This window comes from Dendrobium catenatum, unplaced genomic scaffold (assembly GCF_001605985.2).
Source record: "Dendrobium catenatum unplaced genomic scaffold, ASM160598v2 fragScaff_scaffold_1023, whole genome shotgun sequence".
NCBI classification, from domain to species: domain Eukaryota; kingdom Viridiplantae; phylum Streptophyta; class Magnoliopsida; order Asparagales; family Orchidaceae; genus Dendrobium; species Dendrobium catenatum.
In genome coordinates this window covers 1,058,579-1,066,706 of record NW_021319485.1, presented here as the reverse complement: position 1 = coordinate 1,066,706, position 8,128 = coordinate 1,058,579, and the positions used below count along the sequence as shown (strand labels likewise).

The 8,128-nt window shown below is 42.1% G+C and overlaps 1 non-coding gene across 1 annotated transcript; it reads left to right on the top strand.

Moving 5' to 3' along the window:
• Window positions 1–7,118: 7,118 nt before the first annotated feature.
• On the top strand, window positions 7,119–7,192 carry TRNAI-AAU. Its single transcript has one exon. It is a non-coding gene; the product is annotated as a tRNA-Ile (tRNA).
• The last annotated feature ends 936 nt before the right edge of the window (window positions 7,193–8,128 follow it).

Here is an 8,128-nt window from a genome sequence, read left to right as displayed (position 1 = left end):
CGCCTAAGCTAGTTAATAACACGATTTCTTTAATGATTTTCTCGCTATCTCAATAAGATATTAATTGAAATTACGTTGTCATTCACTATTAATTCTCTTAAGAAGCTCCTTCGCATCTTCATTTTACATCACAAGTAGAACAGCATGACTGAACTAAATATGCAGAAATGGATAGACAGTTTATAAAAAGATTGGAATCTCAGAAGATTTACACATTTTTGTTCCAATAGATAGTGACTATGATATATTCACTCAAGGGCTTTGCAATACTGCATTCAAAAATATTCTGGGCAAACTACAGATTATATATCTCTAACAAATAGTTTGAGAAAGAGTGTTGAAACACCCGAGATCTGGGAAAAAAATGTGGTTGTTATTCAAAGTTCCACCTATGGTTGTTTTTATGCTTGGATATTTAGGCTTAGTTTGGGGCGGCTTTCTTGATGCTACTTAAAACAGCTTTATAGTACAAAAAATTTAATTTTTATACTAAAAAGTTGTTTTAAAAGCAGTAAGAAAGCCATCCCAAACGAGGTCTTAACTTGTTAAGATAAGCAGTTTAACTGTTTTGAATCTTCTAAATTCATAATGCTTAGCATGCCAAGTTCCAGATAATAACTGTTTAGTAAATTCAATATAGCATAAAACTTTGCTGAAGATATCAAGCATTTGGAATGTTGATCGGGATATATCAGCTTATTTATGAATAAAGCAAACACTACTCCATCTTATAATTTCTGAACACGACAGTATAGAAACTTCTACAATACTAAAAAGAAAAAAAGAATTATAGCAGTACCTGTATAGAAAACTGTCCTACCGGACAGCTTATCCTTATAACAGTTTATAGCACATTTCCACTACCTAGTTTCTATTTCATACAGCATAGTACTAATACTATCTTTTAGCTTGTTACACCTTTTTTAGTACACCTGGAGGAGATACATAGAGGAAGCAAAAGCAATTGTAATCAGACAACTTTATAATCAAAAATTATACACAGCCGTTCAGCTGTTCCTCCCCCTTATTCCTCTTCTTCTCCTCTGTTTATTTCCTGTTTTTCCCCGCTAACACTCCTTGCAGGTTAATCGCCGCCGGCCTTCGTCACTTCCACTCCAGTCGACGATCTTCGCTGCATCAGTTTTTGGTATCAGAGCAGACGACTGGTAGAGGAGAATGTCCGTGCGCGGCAAGGACCCCGTCTCTGAGGAGACCCGGAACTTAGAAGCTTTGTGGGCGAGCCAAGATAACATCAACCGACGTTTGGATGCTTTGACTGCAGATGTCCAACGATTAACAGTAGAAGTGCGCCGCGAGTTCAATCTCAATAGAGCGAGACAGCACGAGTTACACCCCCGCCGGACAATGCCGCACAGAGGCTTGAACACTGATCGTCAAATTGGTCCAGTACCTTCTCCACACCCCGGACTGTCGGACTCCGACAGTGATTCGGTAATGTATCCTGGAGCTGAACTCGTGGAATCTGAAGAAGATGATGATACCCACCATTACCCTCCGGAAGTCGCGAGACGAAGGCGACCATTCGTTCGTAACCAGCGACCGGGAGAATTTAAGATCAAAATTGATGTTCCCTTCTTTGATGGTCACCTACATATTGAGGATTATTTGGATTGGGAAAAGGCCGTTGAAAATTTCTTTGAGTATATGGAGATCGAACCCGACAAACAGGTGAAGTATGTGGCCTGCCGTCTGTGTGGAGGCGCCAGTGCTTGGTGGGCACAAACATTGCACATCAGACAGCGGGAAGGTAGAGGCCGGGTTCGCGGATGGCACCGCATGAAACAGCTGCTAAGAGATCAGTTTCTACCTACAGATTTTGAACAAATCTTATACATGAGGTACCAACATTGCGCACAAGGCCACCGTTCAGTGAGCGAGTACACGGAGGAGTTCAATGCGCTGAGTGCCCGAAACAACTTAAATGAATCCAATACTCAGCTGGTGGCAAGATACATAGGCGGCCTCAAGGAAAGCATTCAAGAAAAATTAGAGCTAAATGCGGTATGGTCATTACCGCAAGCTGTCAATCTGGCTTTTAAGGTTGAAATGCAACAGAGCCGGCAGTCAAAATCCAATGCCGTCCGCCGTCAATGGCAAGATTCTGCTAGCGGGTCAAGTAAAATGGCGCCTCATTCCACAAAGTCCGGCCAACCCCCTCTTCTACCGACGCCCACAACAGCTCCTGCGAACACGACTGCTGATTCGAGACTGCCCGCGAAACCAAGGCCGCAAGGTAAGGATAATCCTTATGCTAAACCGTCAACACTCAAATGCTTTCGTTGTTTTCAGCCGGGACATAAGTCCAACGAGTGTCCACAACGGCCGCAAGCACATTTAGCGGAAGGTTCAGATAGGGACGATCCTGAGAATGCGGAAGAAGAAGAAACAGATGACGTGGTTGCTGACGAAGGGGAGCCGTTAATGTGCATTCTCGAAAAACTACTACTCTACCCAAGGCAGAACATCAATTCCCAACGGCATGCTCTTTTTCGGACGCGCTGTACCATTAGCGGCAAAGTGTGCGACCTTCTCATTGATAGCGGCTGCACTGAAAATGTGATCTCCAGGGCAGTGGTGCAGAATCTCCAGCTGAAAACTACCAAAAATTCGAATCCTTATCGGATCACGTGGGTTAAGAAAGGAATGGAGATCGCAGTCATTGAATCTTGCAAGGTGGTGTTCTCCATTGGCAAACAATACGTTTGCGAAGTCAGCTGCGACGTCCTGGATATGGACGTCTGCCACTTGATACTGGGCCGACCGTGGCAGTTCGATGCGAGCGCCATCTATGATTGCCGAGCCAACACCTATTCCCTGGATTACAAAGGAAGGCGCTTAAGATTACTGCCACATTCTGCCATGGATAAAACGGCACATCCTGCACCAATCAGACAAGCCGCTATGCACCTAGTTAGAGGACACCAACTGCTACTATGCTGGCGTGAACCCTCCCCTCTATATGCTCTACTGGTCACTGAGGTAGCATCAGATATTACAACTGCTGGTACACACAAGGATATCACTCATCTGCTGCGACGGTATGAAGAGATCACCCCAAAGGAACTTCCCGCGGAACTGCCACCGCTACGTGATATCCAGCATTGTGTCGACTTCATACCCGGATCCAGCCTCCCAAACTTACCGCACTATCGGTTGAACCCGAAAGAGCAGCAGATACTACAAGGATTAGTTGATGATTTGATTGAGAAGCAACTGATACAACCTAGCATGAGTCCGTGTGCCGTACCCGCCCTCCTCGTCCCGAAGAAAGACGGGACTTAGCGAATGTGCGTAGACAGCAGAGCTATCAACAAAATAACAGTCAAATACAGATTTCCCGTTCCCCGAATTGACGAGTTGATAGACCAACTCTCCGGATCTTCCATTTTCTCGAAATTGGACCTCAGGAGCGGTTATCACCAGATTCGTATTCGTCCCGGCGACGAATGGAAAACGGCCTTCAAGACGCCGCAGGGGTTATTTGAGTGGAAGGTCATGCCCTTCGGCCTATGTAATGCTCCGTCAACTTTCATGAGGATGATGAATGAAATTTTGAAACCATTTTTGGGTAAGTTCTGCATTGTCTACTTTGACGACATACTCGTCTTTAGCACCTCCTGGCACTCCCATTTAGAGCATCTCACAGCACTCTTTGAGGTGCTCAAGCAGCAGAAGTTGTTCCTTAATCTTCCCAAGTGCGAATTGGGGGTATCCCAGGTCTATTTCTTTGGGTTCATTATCTCAGCCAGTGGCATTCAGATGGATAAACAGAAAATATCAGCCATAGTAGATTGGCCAATACCGCAAACCTTCTCTGATGTCCGAAGCTTCCACGGTTTGGCGAATTTCTATCGAAAGTTTATCAAGAACTTCAGTCTTATTATGGCACCTATCACGGACGGGCTCAAATCCAAAGTCTTCTGATGGACTGACGAGCAACAACAGGCATTTGAACACATCAAAACTTGTATCAGCTCCGCACCTGTGTTGGCACTTCCGGACTTTGACAATCTATTCACGGTAGATACAGACGCCTCAGCCATTGGTGTGGGCGCTGTCCTCTCACAGACCGAGAGACCTGTGGCTTTTTTTAGCGAGAAGTTATCTCCAACTCGACAGAAGTGGGCAGCATACGAACAGGAGTTATACGCCATCGTTCGCGCCTTGAAGCAGTGGGAACAATACTTGCTCCACCAGGACTTCGTTCTCTGCAGCGACAACAAAGCTCTCTCTTATATCAACAGTCAAAAGAATATCAATCAGATGCATGCCCGATGGCTAATGTTCTTACAACGGTTTTCCTTTTCAATAAGGCACAAACCCGGCGTTGTCAACAAAGTGGCTGATGCATTAAGTCGGAAACGCTGCTTGCTAGTTCAATTACAAACCCAAATCACCGGCTTGGAATGCTTAAAGGACCTCTATGAAGAAGATCCAGACTTTGGGGAGATCTGAAAACAGTGTCAAACCGAGCAAGGTGTTGATGACTATTCGGTACAACATGGTTACCTCTTCAAGAAGAATCAACTGTGCATTCCCGCCTCCTCCTGGAGGCAACAGTTAGTCCGAGAGGCTCATGGGGGAGCTCTCGCAGCCCACGCTGGCCGGGACAACACTCTCCGTCAACTACAGGTGCGATTCTTCTGGCCTCGGCTACGCCGAGATGTTATCCGTTTCGTAGATAGCTGTTCCGTTTGCCAAATTTACAAAGGCGGCGCCCAAAATACTGGATTACATGCCACTACCCGTTCTGGATTCCATTTGGGAGGATCTAAGCCTAGACTTCGTGCTGGGTTTGCCGCGGACCAAGAGAGGAAACGATTCGATCATGGTGGTCGTTGATAGATTCTCGAAGATGGCTCACTTTATATCATGCAAGAAGACTGCCAATGCTATGTTTATAGCCCACCTATTCTTCCAAGAGATTGTCCGCCTGCATGGCCTTCCTAGGAGCCTCACTTCGGATCGCGACGTCAAATTCATTAGTCACTTTTGGCGCGAACTCTGGAAACGTTTGGGGACGGAAATTCGATTAAGCTCGGCATATCATCCTCAGTCGGATGGTCAGACAGAGGTGGTCAATCGTACTTTGGGATCAATGCTGAGATGCCTAGTGCAAGAACATCCGCGGCAATGGGAAGACGTTTTAGGCAAAGCCGAGTTTGCTTACAATTCTTTGACTAACCGCACCACTGGCAAAGCTCCATTTAGTATTGTTTTTACTAAACCTCCCAACATTGCTCTCGACATTGCTATTCTTCCCAAATGTAAATCGGCGGCAGCATCTTCTTTTGTGGATAATTTTGCTGATATGCTTACCGAGGTTCGCCAACAAATTGTTGCTTCAAATCAGCATTACAAATTGGCCGCAGACGCCCATCGAAGAAGGCGTGTGTTCAAAGTCGGAGATCTTGTATTGGTACGTTTGCGTCGCGAACGTTTTGCCCCAGGTACTTACTCCAAACTCTCTCGCCGCAAATTGGGACCGGTCCCTATTACTGCCAAAATATATATATATATATATATATATATATAGATCATATGTTGATAAAAAATAAATTATTATTATTATTGATATAAAAAAATTATCATCATCGGACGCAAATTACAAGGCAAAATCAAATTAGAAATTAAAAAAAATTAAATCCAATATCATTTGAACTTCAATTTCAGCAAACTTAAAGTTGAACTAAACGTTGAATTTCTACCCAATACCAGACGTTCATCGGATTTCTACCCGAAGGCAGACTTCCGCCCATTTGCAAGATTTCTACCTGACGTTGTACTTTTGTCTGTCGCCAAACTTTTATCGAACTTCTACTAGATGCAGGACTTCTGCCCGTCGCTGCATTTCTACCCAATGTCGGACTTCTGTCCGTCTTCGAACTTCTACCCATCATCGAACTTTGGTCAAACTTATACCCAACACCGGACTTCCTCCAATCATCAGATTTCTACCTGATGCCGGACTTCCACCTGTAGCCGAACTTATGCCCGTCGTCAAACTTTCGTCGGACTTCTACCCGACGTCGAATTTCCTCCAGTCGCTGGATTTCCGCCAATCTTTTTATTTCTACACGACAACGAACTTCCACTCGTCGGATTTCTACCCGTTATCGAACTTTCATCAGACTTTTACCCAATGTCGAACTTTCGTCAGACTTTTACTCGACGCCGAACTTTCGTCTGTCACCGGAGTTCTGCCATTCGCCGAATTTCTACATGACGCCAAACTTCTGCTCTTCGCCGGACTTCAGTCCATCGTCGAACTTCTACCCATCGCCGAACTTCCGCCCGTTGCTGAACTGCATCCCGTCACTGAACTGTTATTGGACTTCTACCCAACGTTGAACTTCCGCCCATTGTCAGATTTTACCAGACGTCAGACTTCCACCCTTTGTCGGACATCAAGTTGGGCTAATACATGGACCTAATTGATATTATTTAAGGTTTATTTTTTCATCCGGCTATTGATTCTAGCTCGATAGCTCTCATACTACTTCTTGATATAATTATAATATGCTCTAAATACTTCTCAAAATTGCAATAATATTTCCAATCATGATATTCCTAAAATCATTAATTGATAGAAGAACATTCGATCATTAGACTTGGGGGGAGTTTACGACGACAAAGCTGCCTTAGATACAAATATATCGTATCACAAAAGACTTTTACGACCATGGAAAAAAAAACGATTGATAGAGTGACAACCTCATTAATTGCTTATTTTAGTTTGCAACAAAAAATTAATTGTTGACAAATGAACAATAATTTAATAAAGTAAATTTGAATTTTAGAAACTCCCTTGGAAGAGACAATGCGTCCAAGGCTAAAAAAATGTCTAATTTAGGAGAGATTATTCTATGCAGGTATCGGACGGGAGAACCGTCCGATTACGCTTGGTACCGAGCTCAGTATCAAGCGCGGTACTGAGCGCGTTGCACTTTTATGGTAGTGTGACACATTTTTATTGGTCTCCAGATGACATCCGGACTCTGCACAGAATAATTTGTCTCAATTTTAGACATGAAAATGGGTATAATTTTGAAGAACTTCAATATTTTTAAAACACTAAAATATGAATTCTCAAAAACGGCCTATTAGCTCAGTTGGTTAGAGCGTCGTGCTAATAACGCGAAGGTCGCAGGTTCGAAACCTGCATGGGCCAGCTAGACTCTTTTTGGGCCCTGATATGATGGGCTACGAAATTAATCAAGCTCACTTTTCTTTTGCTAATTTAAAATTGAGCAGTTTTCCTCAACATATAAGGCTTCAGTTTTACGGCTTCTTAAAACATTATTTAGGACAAACCCTGTTGAGACGGAACTTTTATTCTATCCGGTGAACGTACGCAGAGGAAAGTTCGGTTTTAGGCAAAAAAGTGCCTATACCGAGTTTTTTTTCAGTGTACCGAGTTTTTTCAAAAAACTCGGTACAGGCACTTTTTTGCCTAAAACCGAATCTTCCTCTGCGTACGTTTACTAGATAGAATAAAAGTTCGTTGAGACAACGTCTTTTTTTTGTTTCGAAACGGTACAGTTATTTTTGGATTGTTACATTTGTAAAACTATTTTTTTTTATGAAACTTCATTTTTGTACTATTTTCAAAAACTTTTTCTCTCAAACAAAATTTTTAACTCTTTTACAAAAGGCATGATAATCAAACCAAGCTGATACCGCTAAATCTAAAAAAAGGTGGCCTTCAACCTACCATAGAATATTTCACTATATTTTTTAAAATAGTTTAATTTCAATACAATCGTATCTATTTATTTAAATAATTAAATTTCAATATAATCAAATTTTTATATAAAATATTTATGTATGACTAAAGTATATTTTTTTAATATATATAAACTTTTTTGACAACTTAAAATTAAAATTGGTAAGTAAAGAGTCATCTATTAATACATCAACTATCTCATCATTAGATTTAAGATGTGATGATCACATTAGTTCTGTTTTACTACTATGTGATTAAAAATATTTTGTTTGATCATTGTTTTGTTTCTGTTTCTAAAAATTTCAATAACCAAATCTTAGGTTTAGTTTGAGACAGTTTTTAGTAACTATTTTTCATTGCTTTAAAAAAAAATTTGTAATA